Consider the following 15,081-nt stretch of genomic DNA (forward strand, 5'->3'; position numbering starts at 1 on the left):
CCCGCAAGGCCCCCCCTTTCAGTCAGACAAGCTGGCACCGGGGTTAGGGCATTCGTCTTCTCTGTTAGAGCTCCGTAGACACCCATCCTACCTTCATGGAATTACAATTCCCAGGTTCAACCAGTTTGTCTGTAGTGTTGATATGCTGTTAAAATGACCACTTATTTTGTGATTATTGCTCAAAATGGGATGGGATGTCATCCAAGGCCTTTCATGGTGGACTTAAAGCTACCCCCTTCTTTTCAACGGATGTAATCCCAGCATGCCAGGCAGAGTAGGGTTGCACCAATATAGTGCAAAATCCCTTGAACCAGGCCAGTGCTGTTTGTGGATCTGTGAGGGGCAGGCACTTGGATAGACAGCTTCCTCTCCCTCCAGCAGCTACTGATTCCCCAAGCCCAGCAGCCCCTCTGCTGGGCTTAGGCTGTACAAGAAGAGGAAGGCATCTAGTCAAGTGTCTCCCGTCTCTTCCAGCTTCACGCACCTTTCCCCAAATCTGGAAACCTTTTGAAGGTATGTCATGCCTAATATTAATATTCATTCATGGTTTTGACCTGATTTATAGTGACTCTACTTTCATGGTAATAATTTACATCTCACTAATGGTTTAAAAGTGTGAATGTTCTAGTTTAATTTTGTTAGTCAGTAATTTACATAGTTCTAAAGATGGTGAATGGACCACAGCTAAACTGAGTCTGGCCTAATTGGAAATGAAACTATACCAACCTTCCCCCTCCCCAGTTTGAACTCTGCTTGTGGTAACAATTTTTGATTCAAGGGATGAATCAGAAGTTGAAGGGAGTTTAACAAGAATCAACAATCCAAGGATAATTACCTCTGAAATGTGATTATGAATTTAGTCCTCGCTGGCCAGATAACATTTGTGCAGCCTTGGGTGGAAGATCAAACCAGTGGAGATGGTCATGGAGTCTTTATCAATAATAATTGATAAAGCAAACTAAGTTCTGACACTGGGGTGTAATGTTCTGAATTCTTTTTACAAAACATAATGCAGTAATATCAGTGCCGGTTCCAGGTTTTTGAGAACCACTGGGCAAAACACTATTAACAGGCCACTTCCCTCAGGCAGTCCACCTTCTCATCACCATTGTCACCAGCTGCTATTGCTCCTCATCCTCTTTCTCATCATTGCTACCATTTGCATGACTGGTAGAGAGTCACTGAACAAGTAGGCAGGGGCATCTACTGCTCCTCTCTCTCACCCCCCTCCATTGTCTGGCTAATGGTGAGAGGCAAGCAAACAACCAGGTTGCAGGGGTGAACAGAAAGAGCAAGTCCGGTGGGGGGGGGGGTTCTCATCAGTAGGCCCTGCCAGGGTGTGGGCCATTGGCAGATGCACAAATATGCCTACCCTTAATACCAGCCCTGATATAGAAGGATAAGCGCTGCTGAAATAGAATCAACACAGCTTCCGCAAAGGTACATCCTGTCTCGCTAACCTTTGAGAGTTCTTTGAAAGTGTCAATAAACATGTAGACAGAAGTGACCTGGTAGACATTGTTTACTTGGACTTCCATAGTTTTACATATTTTCAAGTAAACAAAACCAGTTTTTTCCTAAAACAATGCATTTTTACTGTTATTTTCACTAATATAGATATTTTTATGTGTACTGTTCCCTAATATAGACTTTTTTGAATGCACATCTTGACTGGAGAACTCCATGGCAAAGTATGGAGAACTGCAGATTTCAAAGGATAACTGAGGTTCAATTTATGTATTGGTTTGAGAGTGCAAAATTAGGTAAAGTTGCATTAAAATGTGAACCAAACAAATTTCTACCCTATCCCTACAATTAAGCAATGCTGTATACTTGAGAGAGTGCCTCCTCCCTTATCAGCCTTCCTGGTCACTGAGGTCATCAGATGGTAGTTCTGCATGGACCTATGGCCCAGCTGGATCCCACCTGGAGTAGAACCTTCAGTGTGGTGGCTCCCTTTCAGTGGAACTCCCTGCTTCTAGAGGTCAGGCAAACACCAACACTGTGTTGTTTTCAGTGCCTGCTGAAGATGTCTTTATTTCAGCAAGCCTTCCTTGATTGACGAGCCACAGTTGTTATTGGTATTCTGTTTGGTTTATTAATTAATATGGTGTTTTATTCTTTTTATCTTTTATTGTTCACCTCTCTCATATATGATTAGATGTGGAGCAGCATATAAATATTGTAAATAAAATAATAAATATCTAGGAGCCATTTCTAAAAAGATGACCTGCTTTGATCATCCATTATAAATGCTACTCATTTCCTGACATATGATGGGGTGCCGTCTTGAACAGGTCTGCTGTTGAAATTATTGTTTATTGATATTGTTTTTAGCAGTTTATATTGTTTTAAATTTTGTATGCTAAACGTTTTTAGACTATGTTTTAGTATAATATTGTATTATGCAATGTTGTATAATGTTGTGGTTTGCATTTTTTGTGAATTGTTGTGAACTGCTGAGAGAGTTTCAGCTATTGGGCAGTATAGAAATGAAAGTATTATTATTATTACTATTACTATTATTATTAATCAGTGAGGCAGTGCAAAGTACAGTGAACAGATAAAATAAGAAAAGAAAGAGAAGGAAGGAGGTTACTAACAATAAGTCACTGGCAGTTGACATACTTCTTAAGGCTCTGAACAGTACCATGCAAAGCCCTTTGGGTCTTGGGAAACATAGACTGAATGCTCGAGGCCTTGGGGCAGCTTGCCATCCATCTGTCCAGAATTGCCTATATCTTCCTCTGACTGACTCAAGAGAATGATCCATTTGTAAAGGAATGGCCTGTAGAAAACAAAAGATATTAATTTCCAACAATGCCTTACAGTGGTATCCTATACATGTTTACTCAGAAGTAACCCGTATTGAGTTCAGTATGACTTGCTCCCAGGTAAGTGTAAATATGATTGTAGATAAAAGTAGTATCTGTCAGGATGGATTAAAAAAATATTTTTTTTAGAAACAACATTTTAATTTTAATTGGCTTAAAAAAAATTGAACGTCAACTACAGTGCGTGGTATGTCTGTGGAGTGTGTGTGTGTGTGTATATGTGTTAAGTCTACACTTATAAATCCTTAAGAATTTCCAGACGGTAGCCATGTTACTCTATTGCTAAAACAACAACAAATTCTTGTTGCACCTTGAAGACTAGCAAACTTAATATAGCATAGGTTTTCATCAGATGCAACTCTTGAACAAAATCATGCAACTAAATCATGAACATGTAAGAGATTGTTTTATTCTGTCATGCCTACAGCACGGCCAGTTTCTGATTGCTGATCCTTCTGTTCTTCTGTGGTGTAGTGGCTAGAGTGTTGGACTGGGAGTTGGGAGACCCGGGTTCTAGTCCCCACTTGGCCATGGAAGCTCACTGCGTGACTTTGGGCCAGTCACAGACTCTCAGCCCAACCCACCTCACAGGGTTGTTGTTGTGAGGATAAAATGGAGAGGAGGATTATGTATGCCACCTTGGGTTCCTTACAGAGGAAAAAAAAAAAGGTAGGATATAAATGTAATAAAATTTTATCTGCTGTTGATATATGTTTGTTTTTTTAAAAAATGTGTAATTGTTTTTAACACCTTGGCATCCCACTGATGGGACAGAGAGGCAGGATATACATACATACATACATACATACATACATACTATCAAGCAAGTTTAGTGGAAATCTTCTTTCCTGTTTTAAAAAAAGCCTTGGGGAAAAATATGACTTCAGAAGTTAAACATTAGAAATGATACAGTAAGTCAAGGATTGCATCAGATTTGTAATATTTATTATTGCAGCCTTTGTCATATGGAACCCACCAGTCAGGAAGCTGGACAATAACTTTATTATCTCTGTTAAAATGGAATGGACACAGGAAGCCCCTGACTTTACCCAGATACAACTATGTCCAGTGCCATCTAGTGACTAAACTATATAATAACACTATCCACAGTCTTCCTACTGCACCCAGGGATTAGCAAGTAATCACAGGCACTATGATCAGAGAGAAGCCATCATGTATATCACCAGGATCATCTGTTGGTAACTAAAGGCCATAACATGGAAGTACGAAATCACTCCCACTGGTGCAGTGCACAACGCTGTCACCACAAATCCAAACTCAGGATACTGCATATGAGGCTAAGGATCAAAGAAGAAGTAGGTAAAATGTCAACAGTCAGACTGCCTGTGGGCAGATGTAATCTCTGAAGTCTTGGGTTCACCACCTTCCCATTTTGTTCTCAGTCATCACCAGTAGGTCTGCCACTGGGATGGACCTGATCCTGAAGGAATACATGAGGGACCAGTCTTAGATAAGCCTGATCACAATTCTTCCATTAATGGTATGCCATGACACCAGAACTTGATCTTTGTATTGGCAAACTTCCCTATTAACAGCCTTACTGCCCACCAAATGGAGAACAATTAGAATGGATTATATCCATAGTAGTGCCTTATGTTCTCAAGATGGCTGATGCACCATGGCTCCCTCCCTCAACAAACTCTCCAAACTGTGACCACCAGCTGCATGGCTGTTCAGAGCCATCCCTTTCTGCCATATGGACATCCCTTTATTGTTATCTAAGAAAGTCAAACATGTCCTTAGGTTGCCTTGATCCATTTTATGACACTAATGTGATGATGATGGGAGCTGGGTCCCCTGAGTCAGTCTCACCAGGTGTACTCAAAAGGCATTAGTGAGCATTAGAGTTCTATTAATACAATTTAAGTGATCAAACAATATTTGGAAGCACCTAAGGGTGCCTTTGCGATTACCCAGAACGGTCTAGACTACAACAAAGCTTGTAGCTTCCAGAAATTATCTTCCAGTACTATGAGGTGACAGAGATGAAGTCCAATTCAATACTCAAAAGGGCAACTTAGTGAACAGGCCCATGAGTTTTTTTGGGTTTTTTCCTCAGCAAGGGGCATACTCAGGTCACAAGCTAGTTGTTGAAAATCTTTGTCAAAGACAGTAGTGCTTCCCGTGGAACCAGAAACTGTAGCAAGATGTGAAGAATCTGAGGTAAAAGTTTAGCTGTTACGTTAGTCTGTTTCCCGCCTCCCAGCTGAGCAGAGCAGAGCAGAGCAAGCTGCTCCAGCTGGTCCAGGGACTACAAAAGCAAGCAAGCTCCCAGAGAGAGATCGACCAGAGTGAGTGAACCGGTTGAGCAAACAGGAGCTGGCCAGGGGAGTTCGGCAGGGGAGGTCAAGGGGGAGGCCCCTAACATTTTTTTTCTTTTTTAACAAACATTTTCTCCCATGTATTTGTCTTGTAACTAGGAGTGCACGAAAGCCACTTACCTGGTCTCGCAGCTTTTCGCGGTGGGGGGGAGGTGCTTCGCTGCTCTCCCCCCGAAGTTCAGGCTGGGGGGGGAGGCTTCCCGCCTCACCCGGCCAAAATTCAGGCTGGGGAAGAGGCGCCTTGCCTCGCCCGGCCGTGAAATAAAAAGTTAAAAAAAAAACGCCCCCGTGATAGGCTACGTGACGATTAACATAGCCTATCACGGCTAGATCTGCAAAGTCAGCCGTGATAGGCTACGTAAATCGTCACGTAGCCTATCACGGGTGACTTAAGAAAAAAAAAGCGCGTACGCAAATGGCAGCCCCCATAGGGAGCCGCCATTCGCGTGCCTTATTTGGTCGCTGTAGTCTACGTAAATCTTTACGTAGACTACGGCAACCAAATAAGGAACGTGAATGGTGGCTCCCTATGGGGGCCGCCATTAGCCGTACGCGCTTTTTTTTTTTTTTTAAGTCACCCGTGATAGGCTACGTGACAATTTACGTAGCCTATCACGGCTGACTTTGCAAATCTAGCCATGATAGGCTACGTTAATCATCACGTAGCCTATCACGGGGGCGATTTTGTTTTTTTTTTACTTTTATTGGAATGGCGGCAGCGGCAGCTGGTCGAAAGATCGGCTGCCACCCCCGCCCCTGACGAAGACCCAACGAACTCCCGCTGGGACCCGCCGCCGGGAGGGACATTGTAGGGTTGGCGGAGAATTTCTCCCCGAAACTTCGGGGGGCCGAGCGCCAACGTGTTCAGCCCCCCGAACAAGTTTCGGGGAGAAATCCTCCGAACCCCCCCCCGCACCCCGCACCCCCCCCGGGACGGGACTTACCTTCGCCGAATGTCCCTCCCGGCGGCGGGTCCGGCTGGCGGTTCAGCGGGTGTTCGAGCGGGGCGGGAGCGGCAGCCGGTCTTTCGACCAGCTGCCACCGCCGCCGCCATTGCAATCAAAGAAAAAAAAAACACCCCCTGATAGGCTACGTAACGATTAACGTAGCCTATCACGGCTAGATTTGCAAAGTCAGCCGTGATAGGCTACGTCAATCGTCACGTAGCTTATCACGGGTGACTTAAAAAAAAAAAAGAAAAAAAAAGTGTGTACGGATAATGGCGGCCCCCATAGGGAGCTGCCATTCCCGTTCCTTATTTGGTCGCTGTAGTCTACGTAAAGATTTACGTAGACTACGGCGAAAATAAGGGCAACGCTATTTGCGTTGCCCTTATTTTCGCTGTAGTCTACGTAAACATTTACATAGACTACAGCGACTAAATAAGGAACGCGAATGGCAGCTCCCTATGGGGGCCGCCATTAGCGTATGCGCTTTTTTTTTTTTTTTTAAGTCACCCGTGATAGGCTACATGACGATTGACGTAGCCTATCACAGCTGACTTTGCAGATCTAGCCATGATAGGCTACGTGAATCGTCACGTAGCCTATCAGGGGGTGTTTTTTTTTTTTTTAACTTTCGCGTTCGCGGCCGGGCGAGGCAGGAAGCCTCTCCCCCGGCCTGAATTTCGGCTGGGCCGAGGCGGGAGGCCTCCCCCCCGGCCTGAATTTCAGCTGGGCCGAGGCGGGAAGCCTCCCCCCCCGGCCGGAACTTCGCGGGGGGAGCAGCGAAGCGCCTCCCCCCCACTGTGAACGTCCTTCGAGGACAGGTAAGGGACTTTCGTCCACCCCTACATTCGGGAAAGGTAAGTCCCATCCCGGGGGGGGGGGTGCGGGGTGTGGGGGGTGTGCGGAGAATTTCTCCCTGAAACTTCTTCGGGGGGCTGAACATGTTGGCGCTCGGCCCCCCGAAGTTTCGGGGAGAAATTCTCCGCCAACCCTACTTGTAACACACACTTCCACACCAGTGGGACTCTGCTTTTAACCTCTACTGAAGAGAGGAGAAGGCACAGGCTAGTCTAGAACAATCAGAAAGTTAGACACAAAAATGGAATAGAGGCTATGGAAGGACAAGACTCTCCAGTGGTGGTGACCTGCAAGGTGTGTGCAATATTTGTTTTCTTGCCTGAGAACAACATGGCCTATGCCTGCAACAAGTGCAAGTTGATCATGCTGCTGGAAGAAAAAGTAAGTGGACTGCAGCGGCGACTGTTGACCCGCCGGGGGAATAAGAGAACACGAAGAGTTCTTGGACAGAATGTGGGAACTACTGCAGCAAAGTGAAGACCAGAAGCTTGAAGAGCAACAACAAGCTGAGGCAGAAGTGAGAAATGCTGAGGTGAGGAAAAATGGAGTAGAGGATACTCCTTGGAAAAGGGTGACAGGAGAAGAAGAACTAGACACCACTCTGCACCAGTGGAAGGAGTGGACCTGTGGAACTAGGGGTGTATGAAACACTTACCTTGTTCCGCTGGGGCTATCCATGGTGGGGGGGGGAAGGTGCTCCATCCCCCCCCCAGAATACTCTGCGGCTGGCTCCGCTCCACGGCAACTCCACAGAGCCGCCGGCCGGGGCCGCCCGCAGCCGGACCTCCATCGATTGCTGGGCTGCAGCCGCCATTTGCGTCCCTGCCGTAGCTGTGATAGGCTATGTATATATTTACTTAGCCTATCACGGCAAAAGACAGGATGCAAATGGCGTCCCTGCGTTAGCCATGATAGGCTACGTAGATACTTACGTAGCCTATCACGGCTTGGCAGGGATGCAAATGGCATAGTACTTCCTTTTATCTGTCCTGAATCTTGCACCAATCAGCTTCATGGGATGATCCTTGGTTCTAGTATTTTGAGAGAGGGAGAAAAATGTCTCCCTATCCACATTCTCCACACCATGCATAATTTTGTACACCTTTATTAAGTCTGCCTTTACCCTCCTTTTTTCCCAGCTAAACAATCCCAGCTGTTGTAACCTTCCCTCATAGGTGAGATGCTCCAGCCCCTTGATCATTTTAGTTGCCCTTTTCTGCACTTTTTCCAGCAATACAAAATCTTTTTTAGGTGTAGTGACCAGAACTTTACACAGTATTCTAAGCGTGGTTACACCATAGATTTGTATGGACAGTAAGATGTTGGCAGTTTTATTCTCAATCCCTTTTCTAATTATGCCTAACATTGAGTTTTCCTTTCTCCCAGTTTCGAGAGATTCTTTTGGAGTTCCTCACAATCCCTTTTTGTTTTAACCACTCTAAATAATTTGGTGTCATTGGCAAACTTGGCCACTTCGCTGCACACTCCTAATTCCAGATCATTTATGAACAGGTTGAAAAGCACTGGTCCTAATACAGATCCCTGTGGGACCCCACTATTTACTTCCCTCCATTGGGATAATTTACCCTTTGTTTCTACTCTCTGCTTTCTGTTTTTTAACCAGTTACTGATCCATAAGAGGACCTGTCCTCTTATTCCATGATTGCTAAGTTTTCTCATGGGCCTTTGGTGAGGGCCTTTGTCAAAAGCCTTTTGGAAGTCCAAATAAACAATGTCTACCGGATCACCCCTGTCTACATGTTTACTGACACTCTCAAAGAACTCTAAAGGTTAGTGAGACAGAATTTACCTTTGTGGAAGCTGTGTTGATTCTTTTTCAGCAGGGCTAGTCCTTCTATATGCTTACTAATTTTATATTTAATAATGCCTTCAACCAATTTACCCGGAACAGATGTTAACTGGCCTGTAATTTCTAACTGGCCTGTAATTTCCCAAATCCCCCCTGGATCCCTTTTAAAAAATTGGTGTTACATTGGCCGTCTTCCAGTCCTCTGGTATAGAGGCTGATCTTAGGGACATGTTGCATATTTTGGTTAGAAGAACAGCAATTTCATATTTGAGTTCTTTGAGAACTCTAGGATGGATACCATTTGGGCCCGGTGATTTATTTGCTTTCAATTTATCAATAACATTGAGAACTTCATCTTTTGTCACCGCTATTTGCCTCAGTTCCTCAGACTCCCTTCCTGAAAACATGAATTCAGGCACAAGTATCTGCCCTATATCTTCTGCAGTGAAGACAGATGAAAATACTTTATTCAGCTTCTCTGCAATCTCCTTATCCTCCTTCAGTACTCCTTTAACTCCATGGTCATCCAATGGTCCAACTGCCTCCCTAGCTGGTTTTCTGCTTCTGATGCATTTAAATAGGGATGGCGGAGAATTTCTCCCCGAAACTTCGGGGGGCCGAGCGCCAACGTGTTCGGCCCCCCGAACAAGTTTCGGGGAGAAATTCTCTGCACCCCCCCACCCCCCGCACCCCCCTGGGACGGGACTTACCTTTGCCGAATGTCCCTCCCGGCGGCGGGTCCGGCCGGCGGTTCGGCGGGTCTTCGTCCGGGGCAGGAGCGGCAGCCGGTCTTTTGACCGGCTGCCGCCACCGCCATTGCAATAAAAGAAAAAAAAAAACGCCCCCGTGATAGGCTACGTGACGATTAACATAGCCTATCACGGCTAGATTTGCAAAGTCAGCCGTGATAGGCTACGTCAATCGTTACGTAGCCTATCACAGGTGACTTTAAAAAAAAAAGCGCGTACGGATAATGGCGGCCCCCATAGGGAGCCGCCATTCCCATTCCTTATTTGGTCGCTGTAGTCTACGTAAATCTTTACGTAGACTACAGCGAAAATAAGGGCACCGCTATTTGTGTTGCCCTTATTTTCGCCGTAGTCTACGTAAATCTTTACGTAGACTACAGCGACCAAATAAGGAACGGGAATGGCGGCTCCCTCTGGGGGCCGCCATTTGCATACGTGCTTTTTTTTTTTTTTAAGTCACCCGTGATAGGCTACATGATGATGTACGTAGCCTATCACGGCTGACTTTGCAGATCTAGCCGTGATAGGCTATGTTAATCGTCACGTAGCCTATCACGGGGCCTTTTTTTTTTAACTTTTTATTTCGTGGCCAGGCGAGGCGGGAAGCCTCCCCCTCTGGCCTGAACTTCTCGGGGGGAGCAGCGAAGCGCCTCCCCCCCACCGTGAAAAGCTTCGAGGACAGGTAAGGGACTTTCGTGCACCCCTACATTTAAAGAATTATTTATTGTTGGCTTTGATATTGTTAGTGATATGCTCTTCAAATTTGTGTGTGTGTGTGTGTGCGTGCATCTCTTATTGTCTGCTTGCACTTCCTTTGTGCAAGCTTGTGCTCCCTTTTGTTTTCCTCACTTGGGCAAGAGTTCCATTTTCTGAAGGAAGCTCTGTTTTCTCTAATAGCTCCCTTGATACTGCTCATTAACCGTGCCGGTGAACTCTTGGACTTGGTGCTACCTTTCGTAACCTGTGGTACCGTTAGGGGTGGATGAAAGTCACTTACCTGTCGTTGAAGGCCGTTCGCGGTGGGGGGGAGCGCTTCGCTGCTCCCCCCGCGAAGTTCAGGCCAGGGGGGGGGAGGCTTCCCGCCTCGCCCGGCCGAAATTCAGGCGTTGCCCTTATTTTCAGCGTACGCGCTTTTTTTTTTTTTTAAAGTCACCCGTGATAGGCTACGTGACGATTCACGTAGCCTATGACGGCTGACTTTGCAGATTTAGCCGTGATAGGCTACGTGAATCATCACGTAGCCTATCAGGGGAAGTGTTTTTTTTTTTCTTTCTTTCATTACAATGGCGGCGGTGACAGCCGGTCAAAAGACCGGCTGCCGCTCCCGCCTCGCTCGAAAACCCGCCGAACCGCCGGCCGGACCAGCCACCGGGAGGGACATTCGTAAAAGGTAAGCCCCGTCCCGGGGGGGGTGCGGGGTGCAGAGGGGTGCGGAGGATTTCTCCCCGAAACTTGTTTGGCGGGCCAAACACGTTGGCGCTCGGCCCCCCGAAGTTTCGGGGAGAAATTCTCCGCCATCCCTAGGTACCGTATACATTCTAGCTAGGCGACTGTTATCATGGTTTGGAGTAATCTACAAGCATTTTGAAGGGATTTAATCTTCTTCATTCCCCCTTTTAACTTCCTTTTCATCAGTTCCTTCATTTTAGAGAAGTTTCCTCTTTTGAAGTCAAATGTGACCATGTTGGACCTCCTGGGCAATTTTCCACTTAAATGTATGTTAAATCTGATAGCACTGTGGTCACTGTTTCCAACTCGTTCAACAATGTTTCTGTTTTGTACTAGGTCCTGTGCGACACTACCTAGGATTAAATCCAAGGTTGCCTCCCCTCTGGTCGGTTCCATGGCCAGCTGTTCTAGGGCACAATCATTTAGGGCATCAAGAAATCTAACGTCTTTGTTGTGACTGGAACATGCATTTTTCCAGTCAATTTGGGGGCAATTGCCCATTATTACAACACTTCCTTGTTTGGAGGCCTCCCTGATTTTGTTTCCATCTCAAGGTCGCTCTGAGCATTCTGGTCTGGGGGACAGTAGCATGTTCCTAGCACTAAATTAGTTTTGGAGCCTGGTATTGTCACCCACAGAGCTTCTGTGGAAGAGCCTATCCCTTTTAGGTGTTCTAGTCTGCTTGACACTATGTCCTCTTTGATATACAGGGCAACAGCTCCAGCGATGACCGTATCCCACTGGTTCTTTCCACTGCACCAGGTTTCTGTAATGCCCACTATATCCAGGTTTTCCTTTAAAATCAAGCACTCCAACTCTTCCATTTTGACATGGAGGCTTCTAGCATTTGCATAGAAACACCTATACAAGGTATCCTTCTCCAGATGCCTCTGGCATGTGCATCTTTTGCTATGGGACTTTGGCCCCTTTGATTGGCTATTATGTTCTACCATGTGCTCCTGGTCTATTTCCTCCCCTTCTACATTTGGGCAATCGAAAGCATTTTCATCTTCATCCCTTTGGGATGATTTAACTGGAACTGGATGCTTCCCAGTTTCTGTCAGCTTTCCTCCAGGGTTTAGTTTAAAAGCTGCTATGCCACCCTGTTTATGTTTAGTGCCAGCAGTCTGGTTCCATTTTGGCGCAAGTGGTGCTCGTCCCTCTTCTACAGGCCTGGCTTGCCCCAATACATTCCCCAGTGCCTAACAAATCTAAACCCTTCCCCCCTGCACCACCATCTCATCCATGCATTGAGACTCCTCAGCTTTGCCTGTCTAGCTGGCCCTGTGCGTGGAACAGGTAGCATTTCAGAGGAAGCCACCTTGGTGGTCCTGGATTTCAGCCTCCTACCTAGCAGCCTAAATTTGACTTTCAAGACCTCATGACTACATTTTCCCACATCGTTGGTACCAACATGGACCATTCTTCCACAAATTGCACTACAAGCTTGGAAATGCACATCCAGGTCCATGTTAAGTTCCAGGAGATGCAAACTGGGTAAATTGAGGTCAACAATAAAATGAAATAAATTTCCCATGCATCTCCAGTGTGTAGCCATCTCAAAACGTCACTAATATCCAGGGTCTAATTGGCACTAGAGGGAACCCACTGGGTCCTCTGCGTACTTTGTTGTAGGTTCACTTTCTGTTGGTGTCTCTCCCCAGTTGGGCCATGCATGGACCTGCTCCTGAGTTTCTTTCTCCCTACCCTCTCAATTCCACACTCACTAGATAACTTGTGATAACATGAAATACTGTCATACTTGTACATGGTAAAAAAAACCCTTTCTGGTTAATAAGCCAGCAAAACAGGAGGGAGCAGTCTGAGAGTAGAGGAGTGACATTTCACATAACATGCTGGGCTATAATAACATACCATAGGTTCTTTGCTTTTTGTTCCACTGCAACCAGAAATTCCAATAATAGTTTAAGAATACCTGCGTACCATTGAACAAGTTGTTGGCCACTCCCATATTTATCACTGCTGGGCAGACTTGAGAAGGTCTTTACCAGTCAGATCCACTTGCCCAACTCTACCTTCCCAAGCTGATGCTGCCAGTGATGTCAGCCAGATGTAGGCACTTTTGTTGTGTTCACCCAGACGGCCAAACCACAATGTTCCTAAACAGACAGCTCCTACTCTCCTACTCCTACTATCCAGCACAAGCTGGCCCCTGATTAAAGGTGGGCGCATCCATTATAATAATAAAAAATGAACTGCAACCTTATGTATAACATTTTCTGTAATCAAAGCTCCACAAGCAGATGTAAAATTGTACCTTGGGACGTATTCATTACAGCTCAAGGAACACAGTCATGCCATTCAGACCATATTCCCTCCATATGCTTGTGTGCTTTACACCCTGATTTTATTGGCATTGAACACCATTGTGGAGTAGGGGACTCCCAGGATCATGATTTGTACTTATTGTTAAAGTTCAAGACAAGCCCTGAAGCACAATTTTTCATTATATAAGAGGTTTTTCCTTTTTTTGGAGCAGGGAGAGCCCCTGGCATAGAATATATACATTCTTGGGATGAAATGTTAACATTATTTGAGTAAATGAAGAAAAATGGAAGCTCTTCAAGACAGACAGTAGAACTAAATCATCAGTGCAGCTGCTAAACTCACAATGAAAATGAGAAGTTTTGTGGCCTACTGCTCAGGACATTTTAGGGTTATAAAAATGTAGAGTGTAGAGCTATCATATTCACTAAGTTGTAGGGTGGTTGTTGTAATTCAATGAATGTCACGACTTATCTTTTATTCATAGAGGTACATTCCAATTACCACAGAGGGAACTTTGTCAAAGGTTAACTATCTAAAATTGCTTAAGCAAATTTATTCTGATTTATACATTTTTTTAAGTAATCAAAGAAGTACATATTTCACATTTTGAAAAAGAGATGGAGCAGAATATGCACAAACAGGTTTTATGACCAAAAACAACAACAACCATGGTTAAAATAAGGACTGTACACTAACTAAAAGTATACTGAAACCAGCCATCACATTTCTTGCTTTCTATCATGTTCTGTTTAGGCTGTAGATTAGCATTAAGTAGAAACTGAATGACCTTAAATATTCAGCAGCCTGAATAATATTGAAGCTAAAAATTCAACTCTATGCAATACAACATTTAGGTCGCAATCCTATAGGGATAGGCAGCTGCCTCCAAACTCGGCGGCAACCGCCTATCCAATGCAGGGCAGGAGCAGTGTGGAGGGGATCTTATCCTCCGCACTCCAGCCACCCTGCATTCGCGGCTACTAGACAGCCAATTTCAGCTGTCTAGCCGCAGGAAGTTGGAGTGGGGGGCAGAGGCCAGACAACGCATAGGAAGTGTTGTAACAGCACTTCCACCTGCCCCGCCCCGCCCCGCGGAATGCCCTGTTTTCGCTGCTCCGCGCTGCTCTTACGAATGCAGAGCATGGGGCTGATCCATGCTGCCTACGAGGCAGCGTGGGAGGGGTTGGAAACTGACCTATCCTATGGCTGTCTAGCCGCTGACTAGAAGCCATAGGATTGCACCCTTAACTGAAAAATACATTTGAACAAATTATTTAACAGCTGCATCCTTTTCATTTTGTTCACTTCAAAATATATGGGTACTACAACTGATGAAGCTGTTTTGTACTGCATGCTATATTAATGAGTAGCCGGTATAAAGAGCTGGTTTTAGGTTTCCAGAATGTTTGATCTGTAACTTTTTTGTTAATGTCATGGTGATATTCGTTAGTTACAATGCTCCCTTTCAGAGGCATACATTACTATTTTTTTGCATTTGGTTCAGGAGCTCGATAAGACAGCCATGTTGAAATAATAATGCTGTTAAAGATAATCAGGTAGAATTGTTTTTACTGGTTAATTTGAAGTCTACTCAATATGAGATGCAAGTACAGTGGCCAGGTAGAAAGGAGGACAGGGCTGCTGTGCTTCTTGTGCTTCTGCATAGGGAATTACGAGAATTTCTTTTCAGTTCATTAAATATCAGAACTTGTCCCATCCTGAAACATGAACATGAATGTGAGTGCATTTTTCAGCCCAAGGTCACATGTTCTTGAGCTTGCAATCACATTCACAGAATGCATT

Source organism: Heloderma suspectum, chromosome 1, assembly GCF_057233095.1.
Source record: "Heloderma suspectum isolate Gila_16-S chromosome 1, 16-S_ref, whole genome shotgun sequence".
NCBI classification, from domain to species: domain Eukaryota; kingdom Metazoa; phylum Chordata; class Lepidosauria; order Squamata; family Helodermatidae; genus Heloderma; species Heloderma suspectum.